Here is an 18,815-nt window from a genome sequence, read left to right on the forward strand (position 1 = left end):
AACAGCCACCAGAAGGAGAAGGCAAGCTTTCCACAGCACGTATCTTTGCTACCCCTACGATCTTGGTTTAGTCCCTGGAGTGAAAAGCAGGATTCCATGACCACAGACTGTTCCTGAAGCCTAACTTAGGTGAACTCTACCGTCCAAGCAACAGGCTAACGAGGATCAGAGGTAATTAGGATCTTCCCCCTACTCTGGGTCCCTCTTAGCCAAATGGATGTGCCACAAAGGGGAAGGGGGAGGGACATCACTAAGTACCAGAGACCCAGATGCCTAGTCGTGGGACTAAGTGAAAATGACTTCGGTCTATCTACAATCCTCAAAGATGAAGAGACTCACAAAAACACAAGCACATTTGACTTCTCGTTTGCCTACACTTAACTGCATACAACGCATGTTCTAGCCAAAACCAACCACTTTCCAGGGCCTGAGTGTGCCATGTTTTCCCATGCTTCTAAGTTCCCTGAAATAGTCCATACTCTCCACCTTCCTAATCTATCTTGTGAACTCTTACTCATGCTCCAATGATCAGATCCAATAGGTTCTCCCCTGTCACCCCCAGAAGTCTTCTCTCCCAGGGAAAGGTAAGCACCCTTTCTCTATGACCTAAGGGTTACAGCATATATCACAATGCATTATAATTCTCCCCAATAGATGGGAAGTTCTTTCAGGGCAAAAAACTGACCCAATTAGACACTTGGAAGCACAAAAAAGACTGGTCTCATGAGAACATGGCTTTACCGTCAAAGAGTTTAAAATCAGATAAAATCGACAAGCACTGACTGCACCGAACCTACATATAAAGAAAGTGCTCACTGTGTGCCCAGAACTGTTCCAAGCACTGGCTGGGACTGGGACGATGGTGGAAGAAATGAAGTAAAAATAAAATGGGTGTCTTGTCTCATACAAAGTTTACATGCGACTTCTTCACACCAACTGAAATAAAAAGCACTGAGGATTTATCTCCATCGAGCTTCCCACAAATGTTCTCTGGTTCATACTATCACTGCTAGTTTCCAAAAAAATGAAGTCCTATACACAGAGTAATCTCTCGCATATGGACAACTGATTATATGTACAAGAATATTTACAGCAGACATGTTCACAGTAGCCAAGATCCTAGCACCAACCTGAATGCCCATCAGTGGGAGAGTGAATGAGTAAACGGAGTATAATCCCAATGGAACATTATGTAGCAGACAAGGCAAATGAACTACTGTGGCATGCAGCAATATAGATGAATGACAGCAGTGACAATATTAAGTAAAAAAGATTACACACAGTCTGATGCCCTTTCCATGTATATATGTTTTATGCTTTAATGTAGTCCATCTTAGGACCACATACAGGTGAAGGCAAGCATACAGAAAGGACAGTAGGGAAGGAAAGGTGCACACAGGGTTCAGATGATGGTTACCTTGGGGAGGACCAGATGTGAGGAAGGAGGAGGAAGGAGGATCAGATGTGAGGAGAACCATCACCATGTCAGATGTAGGGTATTTTCAAGGTCCTACCTTTGATTTCAGGGGATGGGGTTGGGTTGCTCATTAGACCACTTTGAATAGGTAAAAATCTGAAGATAATGTGTCACGAAGTAAGGACTGTGATTAATCTAGTTCTTTGCATATAAAGACCAACATCAAAAGAATAAAATTACAGGAATATGAGAAGATGGTGCCTGAATGTATGCAAAACGAACAGGTGTCCTGTAAGGGAGTGAGGAGGGCAGAGAGAGGACAGCTCCTGGCACATTCTGCCACTAATTGATTTCCCCCAGCCGGCCTGTGTCTAGATTACCAATTGAAAGGAGGCAAGACATATGCATCCAAACGTCCCAGTGTCAATCCACGGAGCCCTCTTTTTCCTCTTGGCATTCGCTGGAGGAACTCGAGCTCCAGAGAACACTAGATACCCTTCATTTACCTCAGCACCACAGAGCACGGGTGGACCAGCATTAATTTCATCTTTGAATATTCTGACCCTCTCCAAAGTGCATCATAAATTCATGCGTGTGACACCGAGGACACAGAGCTTCTGGCAAGAACATCGCTGTATTTGCACATGAAAATCAATCAGGTCTATCTTCTCCGGCAAGTTACACTGAGCACACAAAGCTCTCTCCGATGGTTTGGACTGCATGCCCCAGAGAAAGTGTGCAGCAGATGTCTGAGACATAGACAAAGGGGAGGGAGGGAAGAGTCTCCCAGCGGGAGACAAATGATTCTGTAGAGAACGCGCCCCTGGGGGGAAACGTGGTCAGCCAGGACACTGAAACACGCCCAATGTCTACAAACAATACGGCAAAGGATGCCCAAATCTCCAAACACCTTCAAACCAAGCCCCTAACCTGAAACTTCAGTTGATGGCAGTTTATTTTTTTGTTTTATAAAAAGCTAGGTAGTAAAACATTGGAAGCAGACAGGCAAATTTTCTTTGCTTACCTAAGCCTGCCCGTTAGCATAACTGTGGACATTTTTATGCCAGGATGACTGCAAACAATCAAGTTTTCTTCCTGGAGAAGACTAGAGAAGAGCTAGCCATGGTTTAAAGAAAAACAAAGTTAAAAGTACTGTGCTGGGTCTTTAAATATTCGAAACCTGCCTAATGAGCAGAGTGAATGTTCAAGCCCCACCCCTCCCCACCACGAGGGGCTCCCTAAATTTCAAGGGATGGGGGAGGCTTCCTCTACTTATTTTGGCTTTTGCAGGGATCCTTTAAGAGCAGAAAACTGTATTATGGTTCTCCCTCCCCCTCGTTCACTCTACTTCCAAACTTCAGAATGTTCTTCCACAACTCCGGCAAACACTGCACATTTTCCTGCCTGGCTGAGTCCTGGGCCTCCTTCCCAGTAAATAATCTTGGTGAGATCTGTCCAAAAACATTTCTTAATCACATATTTTCTTTGTCTAAAAAGAGTTATAGATGTAGTAAGTAACCTTTGTTCCCAGGGCTTCCCATATTTTCAGGAGCCCCATGTCATTTAATGTGAAGCTTGGTTTGCTTCTTTGAGCTACCACCACTTACACTTTATTTTGGAGCCTGTATTTAAATCCTAGATTAATCAGCAAGGAGTAGAAAATTGTGGTTACACCCCCTGACCTTGCTGTCTAAATATACGCAGTCTCGACCAGGTGATCACAAAGGAGTCTCCTAATTAGCCCCTAGGGATGCAGAGGCAGGTCTGGAGGGGCAGCTGTTGGTACTGCAGTTACTCTGGAAGGGCCTCTGCGTGCCACCACTCTCCTCCTAAAAGTTCCAAGTTGCCCTGAAATGTGGTTTCGCAGTCTTTGGCCCCAGATCCAGAGAGGAGTAACGGGGGTGATGCCACCTGGTTTTACCTCCTGCTGTCTAAGAAGGCACATCAGCCTTGTGGGAGTTGCCAGGAAGACTAGCAGGACGGTGAGCACATCCTGCCTGGTGACTGAGATTCTGTAGTTACCAATCCCTCAAGGCCAAGGGAGAAAGGGCTAATGGAAAGCCAAACAAGTCACTGGACAGCCACAAGACTGAAGCAGAAATGATCAGAGAGCCCAAACTTGAACCGTCGTGGTTGCCCAGCAACACAGCCCCGCTGTTCCCCTGGGAGACCCATCTTCCCAGGGTGTCGGGTGATCATGTTATTTTCTTGGTAAGTTCATGTACTGGTTCTCCAACTGCTTTTCTCAGCAAGTTTACAGGCCTTTAACCCACACTGAAGGGCTTTTCAATAATGTCCCTGAAACCTTACCTGTCACTCTTTCCCTGTATCTACCAGCTGCTTCCGTGAGATGGGCTGCTTCCTTTGCCCAAAGGGTCCCCCCTTGCTGCAGGCTTCCCTAGCCCACTCTGGTATGCATAAGACTGTGCCTTGGAGTCCGAAAGCCCAGAATCTAAGGGGGGGGGGCCCCTACCATTTCCTTGTCACGTGACCCTGGGCACCTATGTCATGGCGGACATGAAGATGATTGACCGAATACCTGTAAAATATTTGAACAGTACCCAGTACAAGGTAAACACTCCCTGCATGCTGGCTGCAGTCATTAGGATCATTATTCAAGCTTGCAGTGAACTTTCTCCCTCTTTTCAACCCTTAGCACTCATCTGCACTTGGCACTGATTACATTCTGCCTTCAGCTACTACTTACCTTCTTCTACTGCGGACATCTTATCTCAATTAGGCCACAAGTTCCTTAAAGGTAAAGACTACAGTCTGGGTGCTTTTCTTTCCCTACGATGCTGGGAGGGGTCTTAAATGCAGGAACACAGTAAATGCTTGAAGACTTTCTTGTAGAAAGGAAATATGTGAATCCACAAATATCTCCACTGTGGACTCAGTGAAATGTCTCCCAATGTTTAGTCTGACTGTGGCTGGCTGTGTTTGAAGAGAGACTGACAAACTCTTTGTATGTATATGGAAAGACTGTTTCTTTCAAAATCTTCTTTTAATGGCTGAGAAGAAAAACGCTGGAATCGCCCACTTGTGCTCGATCATCTCAACATAATGCCTCATTTTATCTTTGTTACAGAAAAGATTCAGACAAGAATGTACTCTAATTTGCTATTACATTTAAATCAAATTTAATAGAGACCATCTTCCCTATGCATTCTTTCCCTCCTCCCTATTTCCCATATATATATTCATATATCCATGAAAACACAAGTGCGCGCGCGCGTGTGTGTATTGTTGGTTTCTACACACTGATTTTCACTTCCTGGTTTTAATCCAGAGAAGAAGGAGAAGTATTAAAAAGTCACAAGAGGAAAAAAAAAGAAGTTGTCACTTTTATTTTACCCAGAAAGAATCAGGAAGTGTCCAAAATCTCAAGAGGGAACCTGCCCTGCAGAAATTAGAGCTTATTATTACAGAGAGATAAGGGTTTGTACCCTTCAGGGCTTATATATTTCAAGGGGTCTTTAAGCAGCCTCAATTTTCAGTTTCATTTTTTTCTGGAACATTCAGGGGGCAATTAAGCATAACTGATAAACACATCGGCCAAAAATTATCACGAAGTTCACTATCAGTGTATTTTGGATGGTTCTATTTATCCTGCCGAAAAGTTAAGACACCAAAACGTTATGCATTACAAACGACTGCAACTCAAGCCAGCATTAACAATGAAAAGAGTTTGCCTGGAGAGATGGCACACCCTGGCAGGCCCACCAAAATCACCAATCTTCTTCCTCCACCCCCTCAGGAGGCTGTGCCCAGGTCCTTCTCTTCATCCGGTCTCTGGTGTCTTGACTCCCCCGATACCTCCTCACAAGGCTCCTGACCACCCCTTCCTGGAACAGCCTCACCCCTGGGGGCCTGGGTCATTCTTTCCTATTGCCCATTGTGTCCGCCTCAGAGCACTCAACACAATTATCTTCTTTTTATCTTACTCACTTTTGTCTGTCTCTTCACACTAGAATTTTGGCCCAAAGGTAGTAAAACCTTAGGCCTTACTTTTATAGGTTGTATCCTCAAGGCCTAAAACACTAGGTATGGGGCGCCTGGGTGGCTCAGTCGTTAAGCGTCTGCCTTCAGCTCAGGTCATGATCCCGGGGTCCTGGGATCGAGTCCCACATCGGGCTCCCTGCTCTGCGGGAAGCCTGCTTCTCCCTCTCCCACTCCCCTGCTTGTGTTCCCTCTCTCGCTGTGTCTCTCTCTGTCACATAAATAAATAAAATCTTTAAAAAAAAAAAAAAACACTAGATATCATATTTGAGCGGTAGATATTAATTAAATAACATGGAGGAATTACTGTTAGATTTGTTAGATGTAATAATGACATTTTATTTCCTCTTTTTTAAAGTCTGTTAGCTTTGCGCAGTGGCAGTATCGTAGCCAATGAGGTTTATCCGAGGCGCGATTATTGCTAAAAGACACATACTTAAGTATTTATAGATAAAATTACGTGAGGGATTTATACTTCAAAATACCAGGGTGGAAAAGGGGTGAGGAGTGCGGGAGGATATAGATACAGCAAGATTAGTCATGTATTAAGAACTGTTGAAATTGAGTGGTGAGTGTATGTAGTTCATTATACTGTTCTCTACTTTGGAATATGTGTGGAGATTTCTCTAATAAAATCTTAAATCTAAATGGAAAAATGGAACAGGTAATAGTTCATGTATTTAATTGAGTATTTATTTGATCTTGAGGTAGAGAAAGCCTTTCTAAGTAAAATCTCAAAGGGGGAAAAAACCCACAAAGCATTAATTTTAAAGCTAAATAAAATGAGATGCTCATTTAGTTAATCACGTTAGCGATGATTCAAAGCAGGCCACGGATGAGAACCCCTCTGACACACTGGTTTATCTACCGTAAAGAAAAAGAAGTTTTATCATTTGTAATTATTTTGTACTTATTTAAAGAACTTTTACATGATGCTTACAGTCATCATGTACAAATATTAAAAGGAAAATAAGTAAAGTGATTTGGTCATGGTGAGCCTAAAACTTCGTACCTGCAGGCCCAATTCCCTTGAGTCACTCTGATTCAAAGTCTGCGACCAATGACCATCTTTGTCTTCTATCCATGTATCAGTATGCATCTGTGGAATTAATTATCAATTAATTTTATAACACAGTGTTTAGGAAGGTTAGGCCTTCGTCTTTATACACACATTCACAGAGTAAAGAAAAGCCTCTTCCGTAAGAGGAGCTCAGCAAGGAAGTTTGGGAGGCAACTTTACAAAGTATGTACTATTCTCTGGAATCCCACAGGAACATCGGTAACACGATAAAAAAAAAAAAAGGAATAACAATTTTTTAGGGAATTTTTCTTTGGGTGGTCTGCTTCTGAGTTTATATCCTGGTGACATTTCCAGGAAAACCAACTTGAAACTCAAGGCTTACAGTTTGCCTTCAGGTTCTTCAGCTATGAGAGTTACAGAAACTAATAGACTTAAAAAGTAGTCTTAAAGGAAAGTTGATGCCCCCTTTCCTCTTCCCAGTCCTACTTTCTGAACCTCTATATAAATTAGACAGTAATAGAGTCTAGTGGTCTATATGCCACGGCAAAAATGGAACAATAAATGAATAAATAAATGTCTCGAGAAGGAATGAGTAGATTCATTTCTTAGAGTTCTTTTTACATTTTTATTTTACCTTACTTGCATTGTGATTTAAATATCTTATCTTTAAGGGAGGCATCAGTATGAAAAGCATGGGTAAGTCTTGGTGTTATCTATGAAATGTGAAATTAAAACGGTCTTGTAGAAATTCAAACAAATTTCCTGAGTTTTTGTCTACAAGGGATTCCTGAATCTAATCAAGGCATAATTTTAAAATTAAAACAATTAGCCTTGACAATCAAAGTGTAAACAAAATATACCATACAGATTTACTGACTGAATGATGGTCTGAAGCCTTTAGCCAGCGGTGAGAATGAGCATCATATCCTAGTCAGGATCTTACATTCCTAACTTCAGTCTTACCTCGTGATTTTCTAAGTCACAGGACTTTGTGGTTTATGATATAAAAATAAAAAATAGGTGAAGCCCACCAGAAATGGGCATTAAATATCCTAAAAAGTATTAATAGCTAACTTGAGCTATGTAAATGATTAAGGCCACAGAACCCAAACTTTTAGCATATTATATCAAAAAGAAAAGGTGGGACTCTGTCTGCTACTCAGTAAATGAGCCAAACAAAAATTATCCTGAAAAACAAAGGAACCCAGTGGACCTGACAGTACTCTAGCCGCTATCGAAAGCAGATCCACGTGGCTTACAGCTGCCAAGGCATGACAAAGATCATCCCTATCCTCCAGCCATGGGGCAAGGACGCTGCCATATTAGAAAGAAGTTAAGTCTAGACTCAGTGGGATGCAGAGAAGAGAGCCTGGCTTAGCAGGCTTCCAGAGAGGAAGCTTCGTCCCTGTGCCACCAAAAAATGTGGACCAGACGTGGAGGACCCTCGAGTGTCCTAATTACCTATATATAGTATTCAAGACTTTAAAAAGCAGAACAGCAAGGAGTATCATGGAAGAGCATCACCTGAAAGGTCTGAATTCACTTGAAGAAATGAGCCATTCTCCGAATCCCTGCAGGCAAGGGACACAGGCTAGAAAGATGGAGAGAGGGGCGGCTACTTTTCGGCCAGGTCCTGACACATGGCACCACCATCTAAGAGACTGCAGGAGTGCTCAAATTATAGCCAGGAGGAGAAGCAGATCATCAACACCGTTGGGGAAATGCTTTAATTAGTTTCCAAGCAGATCACTTTGCTGCCGGAAGGCAAAATAAGGACAGTCCACCATCTTAACAAACACTTCGCTATCTGTTCTTCCCCTCGCATGAGTCTTCAATGGAGGGAGTCAATCCCTAGTTGCAAGAAAATCAATGTGTTCAGCCTGAGTCAAATTATATGAGAGATGCTCTCCCTGATGCAGAGTCCCTGTCCCAGCTGGACATGTAATATGGATCTTTTTGGATGAGGTGAGTTAGAATACCATCACTAACGGGCAAAGGGGTTCACAATCAAAAACAAAGGAAGCAAATACTCTACCATCAAAAGTAGTTTTGAAATAAGAAAAATGTATACCTTAATGATACTAAATAATACGCACAGGGCAACTTTGCAATTTGGTTTCTAGCTTATCGACTGACCTGAAATAAACTGATTGCCCCCGCCGACTAGCAGCTACCATCTGAGGGGCCAGCATATTTCCCTTTGCTTCTCATAGGAACATGGGATTTTTTGAATCATCACTCACACAGCTGACCAAAATGCTCCCAGAAAGCATAAGCTATGAACGATTGAAATCCCACCTGCATCCTTTCAGCATTCAGAGGTCAAAATGCCCTTAGAGCCAGAGAACTATCAAATTGGATGTCTCGACTTTTACAGAGGTAAAAACTACAAACCAGGAATGCTGAGTGTCTTATCCAAGGGCACAGCTAGTCCTAATTCCCAGCCAAGTGCTAGTCCCACTACATCATGATGCCAAACTCAAATGAAATCAATGAAAAGAGATTTGTAAACTCGAGAAGAGTAATACGATGAGATGCGTGAAACCCAGAGAATGCCAAAGTGATGGATGCCAAAGGGAGTGTGGCCGCTGTCCTAGGCTATTCACAGACCCTAGAACAAGCATGTCTGAAAGTAAGGAACTGTCCATTTCCCTAACTATGACAGCAGGGGAGAGACATGGTCTATGAAAGACACAAGTCATCGAACGTTACCAATGAGTGAAATTCTTCGTAAACACGCCATTTCCCCGGGAGAAAAACGAGAGAGTGACAAAAATAAATACAGCCAAATCCCATGATGGCCCCATTTAAAAATATATTTATAGACTAGAAAACATCGAGACAATTTAACAGGCCCCAAGTAAATTCTATGGTAGGCCCACAAGGAGGGAGGCCCCAGTCTATGGAAACCAGGGAAGAGATGAAAGGAGGCACAGCGGGAAGGATTACCAAGCTTTACTCAGGAAGGAATGTTGTTGTTTTGTTTTGCTTTTTCTCAAAAATGCATATAGCCATCCATCTATCCATCCAGCACTAAGAACTGACCCAACCTAGAACACTACACAATTGCTGAGAGTGGCTGTTTCTTCTCAAGCAACCATCTGACCTTTGATTTCAATGCTGATAGCCAGAGGTAAGTAAAGAGAAAAAGCTAATCCTTCAAGGCATGATCTTTTCCAAAAGTGCTCACCCCTTATCTCCCACACATTGAGACTGTGTTGAAGATTATACACACACATACACACAAACACACACACACACACGCCACAATGGACAAGAACGGTCTCTTTTCAACTCATAGGTTATCACTAACTCGTATTAATTCTCTTGTCTATATGGACAACAACAAAAAAGGTATGGTCAGGGTAGGAAAGGAGGCCATCGCAAGAAGAGGAGAAACACACTTCTTTCTGCAAGAGGAGACGAAATGGGCGAGAAGCAGGTGTTACCATGTTTGTTGTGGTGCACACATCAGAAAACAACCAAAATGAGCCTGTCTTTGTCAACCACCGAGATCTGCTCGTTTTGTTAGCTAATGAAACCATGTGCTAACCTTTAGATTAAACCTATGGTAGATTAAGCCTTCCTCCCTGACCTCAAGAGGTTTGCCTTGATGTCTGATCAAACAGACTTGGATGTTTATCAGCATCCACGGTTAAGGGGCACACATTTATAACCTTAAAATGAGAGCTGGACATGCCAGGTTTTCCTTCAATCTCCAGAGCCTCAGAGCACTCTGTCTTTTTGTTCTATTTTCTTGCCCAAAGTTCCTACAATAATAACATGGTATGTGTGGTACCTGATCATTCATAAACCTTGTCCTTTAATTTATTTAGCAGCAAGCACGTACCAAGCACTGCATGCTAGACACCAAGCCAGGCACTGGGATTACAGAGATGGGCCAAGAGTCTGGCACGAGCACAGGGACCAGAGATGTGATGCTCACAGGGAGGAGTGAGGGGCCACAGCAGACTGCCCGAGGGACCGTGGGGTACTGAGGCATGGAATCTTTGCTGGAGGAGGTCAGAAAGGGCTGAGAAACGCGAAGGATGAACAGATGTTTGTCAGGCGGAATCTGACAAACATGAACACCTAGGTGCTCTTAACAGCCCTATAAAGTAGGTGTTACTATCCGCACAGCAACTCTAAGTAGGCGCTACTATCCTCATTTTACAGTGAAGAAACAGGAAGTTTAAAGAGGTTAAATGATTCGCCCCCTTAAGTTACAAAGTAAATGGCACTAGCGTGACCCTGTTAACACAGCAAGGCTCTTGAATCAGAGGCCTTGTCTTCTTCACCATAGTAATTCCAATATACCCAGAATACCCTAGGTGCTCAGTAAGTATGTGTTCAATTAATCCGAGTCACCGGACTCCATATCCCATGTTATTTTGGCTACATCCCAGCAAAGTAACCAAGAAAGATTCAGATAAACATAAAAGAGCTGTCCATCTGCTTAAGAAACAAGAAAGAGGTCTTCATGTAGGCCCATCATTTCAGGCCAAAAGCAGAGTATATGTGTATATGCATGTATATATGCATGTATGTATGTTTCCAGAGAGTAGAGATATGTATGCTACCTTATTCAGAGCCAGGAAAGAACTTGGATTTTCAGTAGTGTTTCAGTTTAGCCATGCAATTACTGGCAGAGAAAGAGAGAGAGTGGAGGGGGGAGGCAAGAAAGGGAAGGTTCCTCACAAAGCCAGACCCATCTATCTTCTTTCAAAGGCAGGAACTGGAATTGATCTGTGATAGCTTTTCCTGTCTTACAGGAACATCCAGAGAGCCACAGAGCCTTTGTAGGGAGGAGCATATGACTCCTTTTAGTTCATTTTGTTTTGGATTTAAGTTTAAGCAAAAACTCAATTTAAAAACCAAACCACTGCAACTCATGTATAACTTAAGATTCTGAATTCACAACTAAAAATAAAAAACTCCATGTTGTTCCCTGCATAAGCACACTTCTAACAACCTGACTACATCTGACAATACTGCAGATATGCATCACCCTCAGAGTCCTGCAGAGTCTTATGAACTGATGAGAAGGATCTGGGGAGCAACAGACACCAAATTAATCAAAGACCATATTCTGTTTTCTACATGTTCCTTCATTCAACAATGATTTATTATGGAACACCAACTCTATACCCAACCCTGTGGTCACAGGCACAAAATCAAGATGAGGCCCTCACTTAATGGGCTTATTGTCAAGTGATGGATACAAAGAGGCAATCACAAGATAATGGGATGAAAGTTTCAAAATAGGTGTTACGAGGGTACAGGAGAAAGACATCTCACTCAGACCCAGGAAGTCCAGGAAAAGACTCCTGGGGAGTGAGACCTGAAGATGAATAGTCCGTTGGGAGAAGAAAGACAGAGGAGTCTCTCAGGAAGAGGAAGACCAGGAGAGGAGAGGATGACACCTTCCTGGGAGTGGGTAAAAGGGAGTCCCAGGGAATGAGACGAGGGACAGATCACACAGGGCAACAGGCCTTGTCGGGCTTAGCTGGGCTTTCACCTGAGGGCAACAGGGAGCGATGGGAACCATGTGGGAAAGCGTGATGACAGGGGACCAAGGGGAGGGACAGCGGACTGAGTAGTGCTTCTACCGCTCCTGCATCCCAGGCTGAGAATAACCGAGGAGGGCATGACGTTTGTGTGCTGCTCACATCACCTTAACCAAGGACAGCTCGCAGTCACCCCCAAGCCATCGCCCAGCCAGGGGCCCACTCCAAACTAACGAGGAAAGTGACACAAACAAGCAGTGAGTGGCCAGACGCTGTGACGAGAAACACAGCGCAAGGAGTGAGACAGAAAATTTCCACTTGGCTTTGAGGGCTTTTTCTTGATGGCACTATTTCATTTAACCATTTCTAGGTACACCTAGCTCCTTAACTACGTTTTTCTAGGAAGAAAAAAAAAGCCCCATGTCTTAGCTTCAAATTAACATTTCCCTTGAATGCACAATGTATGCTAACTAACTTCAGAGGGCTGTATCGTGATGTTTGGAAGAGTGCATTTTTCAAGGGACTGAAATGTATAGACGTCCCTGCTCGGTGATATATAATGCTTTTCAAATATATATCACTACAACTAAAGGACTTCCAAGGGCTTTTCTTGTTTGCTTGCTTGCTTGATTTTTGCCCTTTGTAGCACAAGTACAGATGGCTGTCTTCTACAAGGTCCTCTCTGAATGCCTTCTGGGCAGTTGTGGGATCAATGTAAAAAGACCTGGGAGCTGCAGGTACTTCGGGGCAACAGAATACCTTACAAAAAGAGCCCAATCTTCCTGCTTCTTGTGGTAATAAACTTTTACAGGTCCAAAAACTAGGCTCACTACTGTGGCTACCGCTAGGTCTCTAACTATAAATAAACGTGTGCACACCAGGGGGTAAGGCCTGCCCAGGGAGCTGAAGGGGGTCGAGCTGTACCTACATAGCCCATAATACATCGGATGCCCTCAGCAAAAGCCACAGGCTCCCTCGGGCATTAGGAGCGCTGTGGCCCTCATCAGATTACCACCAGGCTCCCGACCACTCTGAGTAAGGCAGGGACACAGCCCCAGGCCTCCTGAGCATCAGCCCAGCTCCTGGCTGCCGGAGAACATGGGAGAAGGGAGAGAGAGGAGGCCGAGCTGTCTTCCCCTGCACCCCACCCTGGTCTCCATCATCACTCCGGGAGATGGACATTCATGCGCTCCTGGAAAAGAGCAGCAGGAAGCAGCTGGTTCCAAATGCAGGGTTGCACAACCAGGTCATCATGGGGAAAACACCAAAAACAAACCTAAAAAATCCCCTAGGCCCAGAGCCACAGCGCACATTTTAACAGGGTCACAGAAGGTGCCGGACAAAGGGTGTTTCCATATTCTCTGGCCGTCTTCTGCATCTCTCATTACATTAACAAGTTTGTCTCCTCCCTGGGTTGTAAACGCTCGAGAGCAAGCACTCTATGTCCGCTTTTGGAATCCTCCAACTTGGAGACAGGGTATTACTTGACAAAAATCCCTCTTTAAAACAAAACAAAACAAAAAAAAACAACTATTTTTTTCACTTCAAAAACCTGAGCTTCCCTTCCTAGGTCACCAGCTGGCCATGGGCTCTCTGGCCCAGAATTCCTGCTTTCCCTCTTCCTCCACACACCCCTCTGAGCATCCTCTGGCATTTGTATAGCTACATCCCATGGCCTATGGAACTAGCAAGCAAGGAGTTCCCAAAACTCAAGGCGAGAAAGGAAGGAAGTTAACGATCCGGCCACGCGACCACACGCTCTTTATTGTTTGCTGGATTCCACACATTGTACTTGCTGGGGTGGTCTGCCAGTCCCCAAGGTGCATGTCAAATATGCATCCCTGTGCGCTTGTACCTTTTAGAGCAAGGTGGAACAGAGGCCATTCTCTGTGAGTAAAGACAAATTCTCTGGGACATAGATTTGCATTGGCAGAAGAAGAAAAACAACACCTGCTTCAACCAAATTCCATAATATGGCCCTTCCATTCCGGAGTTTTATTCCTGAACTGTACTCACAACAGTCGTGAATCACTGCCAAATCCCAGTTTAGAGACCACGGGCCATCGTCTGACTGGGCAGGGAAAGGAAAAATCATTCTAACAATAGTCACTGGCAACATCTGGCCAGGATCAAACACAGGACCATTAGGAAAGAAAAGAAAGGAAAATGGAGTACAGCAATAAAATGCAACAAGCTCTCTTATGTAAGAGATAAACCCATGTTTCTGGGACAATACAACTATACTACGTGGAGGGCTGGGGAGGAGAAACACTGATTTGTGAAGGAATGCATTCACTCATTCACACGCCCTAAAGTTCCTCTAATCACTGCCCATCAGACACCTCGATATTTGAACTTTGTATGACTCCAAAGTTCAAGAGATGATTTTACTGCCTTTTCACATGTAGCGCCAACTCTTCCAAGCCTCCCCTCTGTTACTGAGGCAGCACAAGGTTTACTCTGCCAGCAGCGGTTTCCTTTGGATACCGAGGCATCCTTTCTTTTATTCTGGGCGGCGATCAGAGCCTTGTCTCCCACACCAGCCCCTGGTCAGTGGCCACTTTCCTCACACGCATCCCCACACTGTCGCTCAGCAGAGTGCACTCCTCTCACATCCTGCCCACCGCCGCCCCTTGCACGCGCCCGCCCCACCTGCTCAGAAGGCTGCCCCTTCCACAGTGGGGACCAGCCCCCTCTCACGCACCCGCCCCGGAGCCCCTGCAGAGCCACAGACGGCCTGCCGAGAGATGGCAGCCACGCAGACGCCCGGCTCCAGCAGCTGAAACACACTCCCGTCCCCTTCTGTCACTGAGTGTTCAAGTTCAAGGTTAGTGAGAAGTGCCAGGTTTGGGCGTCTGCAAAGTCCGCTAGTAGGTTATAAGGCTAAGGGAATCAAGAGGGCTGTCTGATTACACAGCCTCCCCGCAGCACTAGGATGGCAATAACGTTTGTCCCCGGCTAAGTCAGGGTTTCCCCACAACACATCTGGGGTGGGCTCCCCAGTGTTCTGAGCCAGCCTCTTCACCACCTTCTTCCCTCACCTCAAGGACATCTTACTGCCACTCTCAAGCTCGATACTGCTGAGTGGCCCCTTTCCTTAAGACATGGTAACTGTAATAGCGAACATTTCCTACCAGTGACCCCACCGTGAACATGTGGTAGGGGCCAGTGAGATTTCAATAAGGTGGTTGTTTGCTACGGGTAGCATGGTTTATGGGCTCTGCTGCTGATTCCGTCTTAAACTCTCCTTTAGCTCTGCATTTTGTTGAATAACGCTGTATATTATATGCAAGCTTTGATTCACCCCATTAACGGAGAACAATCGTATTAGCCATATGAGTCTGAGTTCCCATGTTACTTAATTGCTACACTGCTGTGTTAACGAAGTTAGGAGGGGGATTGGCAGGAGTGTAGATCACCTTCATGTTCAGATATTTGTGGTTTTATTTTTTCTTTTGCCAGCTTGCCTCTCTGTTTCAATTGCCTACCATCTGCCTTTGAACAATCTAAGTGTGAGCAGATAGATTTTATTTGGAGGATGAAATGCTTTGAGCTCATCCTAGAAAAGCATTTTCATATTCTGGTGTTCAGGGCATTCGCTGTTTAATAGGATCTCAAAGGTGATTCGGTTTGGGGTGGGAGTTGGTTCCTTCCTATAGTCAAAGTACACTGTGAAATAAAAACCTTGTGATCACATTTTTCAGCAAAAGGAAACAGGGTGGTCAAGGGGTCGGCATGAACCTCTCACCTTAAAATGAACCCTGAAACACCCAATGGAAGTGCAGGTGGCAAGACAGGGGAGTGGATGTTGTGTTATGTATATGGTCTATTTCCTACTCCACTGTCCGTAATTCCCTCTGAACTAAAAAAAAAAAAAAAAAAAATCCAAACATGAAGCATTCAAGAGCTTCTGAGTTTGTGGTTTTCTTTATATGACCAAAAAACACCCAAATGAAAACACCCAAAGGAAAAGCAGATATGTTCACTTAGATCACCTGGTTGATAAAAAACAAAAACAAAAACAAAACAGAAAAACTTCCCACAAATTAGAGTGATGTGACGTGAATCTGTTATTTCGAAAATAAAGCCTAAAATAAAACCAACGACTGAATTAAAAATCAGTAAGCTGGTTGGGAGTCAAAAGACCAGGGTTCTAGCTGGAGCCTAAATTCCTAAAAACTGTAGCTCTAAATGTCTACATTCTGTTTTTCTAACGACTATCCTCTGAATTACAAGTGCTCGGCAGTCAGAACGGATTGGATAGACATCACGACGCCGCTTTTCCCCATCCTTTAATTGTGACAGTGGACCCAAAGCCTGCACAGCACACCTAGGTTTAATGGAAGAGTCAAAGAAACAAGGCTTCCAACCCGAGCCTGCATAAACAACTCTGACTGGAGCAAGAATCCCCATTTTCTACCCCCACCTCTAATCCCCACTGGCTCCTAAGTCTGAGCTGGTAAGTCCTCATGGTTTTGGACTAGCTGTGGGGCCTAAAACTGAATTCCAAAAAAAAAAAAAAAATCACAAATCAACAGCTCTCTCCTCCTTTTCAGGACCACTGAGATACAAGTTGGGGGAAGTGGGGGGTGGGGTGGGGTATGGTTCCTGCCCTGGGAAGCAGAAATCCACCATAACCTTTATGGTTTGGGTTATTCCCATCACTTCTTACTTCTTAGAAGCAAGGCCCATAAGGAAAAGCAAGAAAAACCCACAAGCCCTGCTCGCTCACCTACCCTCTCCAAAAAGCATACATGATTTTAAGAAAGTGCAAGGGACTCTTTGTTTTATTATACATGATTAAAACCCAGAAAAGGACATTTTGGTTTTTTTGTTTAAAGATGTTATTTTTAAGCAATCTCTGCACCCAATATGGGGCTCAAACTTACAACCCTGAGATCAAGAATCGCACGCTCTACCAACTGAACCAGCCGGGCGCCCCCTTAAGAGAACGTTTTTAAAACCCAACAAGGCAAGTTTCAAAGTGCAATGCTTACGGAAGCGTCATGCTTTAGGGGGAACAAAATCTCACCTACTCACCTAACCATAATAAAGCTATTAAAGGCCACTTCTCATTTACAAAGAGGGAATTAGCATGTATGTCTGACCTGGTCTTAAAACTGATCCTATAAGCTACCTCCCTAAATCTCCTCCCCATTATTTTTAGAAGAGTGAGAACTTCTCTGCTTTCATTCCTAAAATGATGTTGCTCTTTCATGGAGTATGACTCAAACAGAATTCCCTCAATTCCTTCTATCTATTCCCAGAACAGGGTATGTTGCAAACAGGATGAAACTATCCTTATAGCAAGAAATCTTACAAATGGGTAGTGATAAAGCGTCAGAGGATATGGCTACCTCAGTAAAAGTCTGAATAGGAAAGCCTATTTAAAGAAACGCAGTTTCGCTACTTAAATACAGCACGGCACACATTATAAACTCTGCTATAAAACCAGAAAATTATAATTCCCAATAGGCTAAAACCGCAAAGTAACAGATCATCAGCACTAGAACTCTTAACATACAGAAATTAATTATTAGTTGTTGAAATTAAAGCAATAATTATAATAATTTCTAAGTCCACTACTTGAAAAACTTTTACATTTAAACTGTTTCTCACCCAAACTGAGACCTACATAAATTACCAAGATGAGAGTAACTTTTAAGCTTTTACTCCATTAGAACCTCATGAACTACTTCTCTCCATAAAGCTGGAATTATTATCACACTAAGAGCTGCCCTAAATCTACCTTTCTTCCCATATTTCCAAAGGGCATGCTTGAAATAAGTGCCAAAGCCTCACTATTATGTCCATTTAGCAAATTTTGGTAATGAAAACTGGTGTAATCTCTAATTAACAGGAATATCAGTGTTGCCCAAAGAACAAGAAAAACTTACAGGGAAAAAGGAAATAATAAACTACAAAATGAGCAAACCGAGGTGAACCATTAAGGACTAAAACAGGAATTTGGGGAAGGAACATAATTGGGTTTGCATCATGAAAAAGCACAAAGGAGGTGAGAACCGGAACATTAGAGCCCACAGTCCTGGGGATGAGCAAACCTGTTTTTGGGGAGGTCACCTCGGCACCTCCTGTTTTGAAGGTTCACAAGCCAGACATTCGGTGTGGGAGGGCGATGCCTTCCATTTTGGGGAATATGAAGGAATGCACGATGAAATGAAGGAGAAACAAATTAATCTTATTGTAACAAAGAAAAAGAAGATTCACATCTGAACAGAATAAGGAAAGTGCACCCCAAAATAACTTTACTGAGGTGAAGGGAAAACAAAGACCGGAGGAAGATGAGGAGGGAACCAGGGAGAGGTGGGGAAGTGAATGGTAAAGCTAAGTAGGCTAATAATAGAGACAGAAAGAAGGAGTGCACCGCAGGAGATAGAAACGCAGAGGAAGACGAGCAGGCGGGTCGGCCGGCGAAGCACTAGTAATTATCCGACTGCACAAGCAGCAGCACAGGCAGGGCCTTAAGAAGGAAAGAGGAAGAAAAGGAAAAGCCCATCTCCGCACACCTCCACATCTCCTCTCCCCCCCCCAATACACACACACACACACACACACACACACTTCTTTTGGATCAGACTTCAAAGCTACCCACAATGCAGGCCTGAGATGGTCAACTGTGGGCCTGATGTTAAAAGAATTCTACTATTCGTTGTGAGTGGTATTTTGGGGATGCATATGGGTTAGATGTGGCGTAGGCACTAAAGTCATGCCCAGGAAAGGGGCAGCGAGTTTACAGAAAACTCTTTAAAGGCATATGTGCGTGCAGGCGTGGGTGTGTAGCGACCAAGACCCAACTTCCAATCTCCCGCGAAGTTGCAGAGGGTTCTAAGGGCCCGGCAACATGGCCCCG

The 18,815-nt window shown here is 43.9% G+C and overlaps 1 protein-coding gene and 1 pseudogene across 1 annotated transcript in view; one reads left to right on the plus strand and one right to left on the minus strand.

The window, feature by feature from the left end:
- Positions 1-18,815, minus strand: part of ETV6 (ETS variant transcription factor 6) — a 235,021-nt gene that overhangs the window by 199,051 nt on the left and 17,155 nt on the right. The gene's annotated exons all lie outside the window — the stretch shown is intronic.
- On the plus strand, positions 5,781-5,900 carry LOC123324907 (annotated as a pseudogene).

The sequence above is a fragment of the Neomonachus schauinslandi genome, chromosome 5 (genome assembly GCF_002201575.2).
Source record: "Neomonachus schauinslandi chromosome 5, ASM220157v2, whole genome shotgun sequence".
Lineage (NCBI taxonomy): Eukaryota > Metazoa > Chordata > Mammalia > Carnivora > Phocidae > Neomonachus > Neomonachus schauinslandi.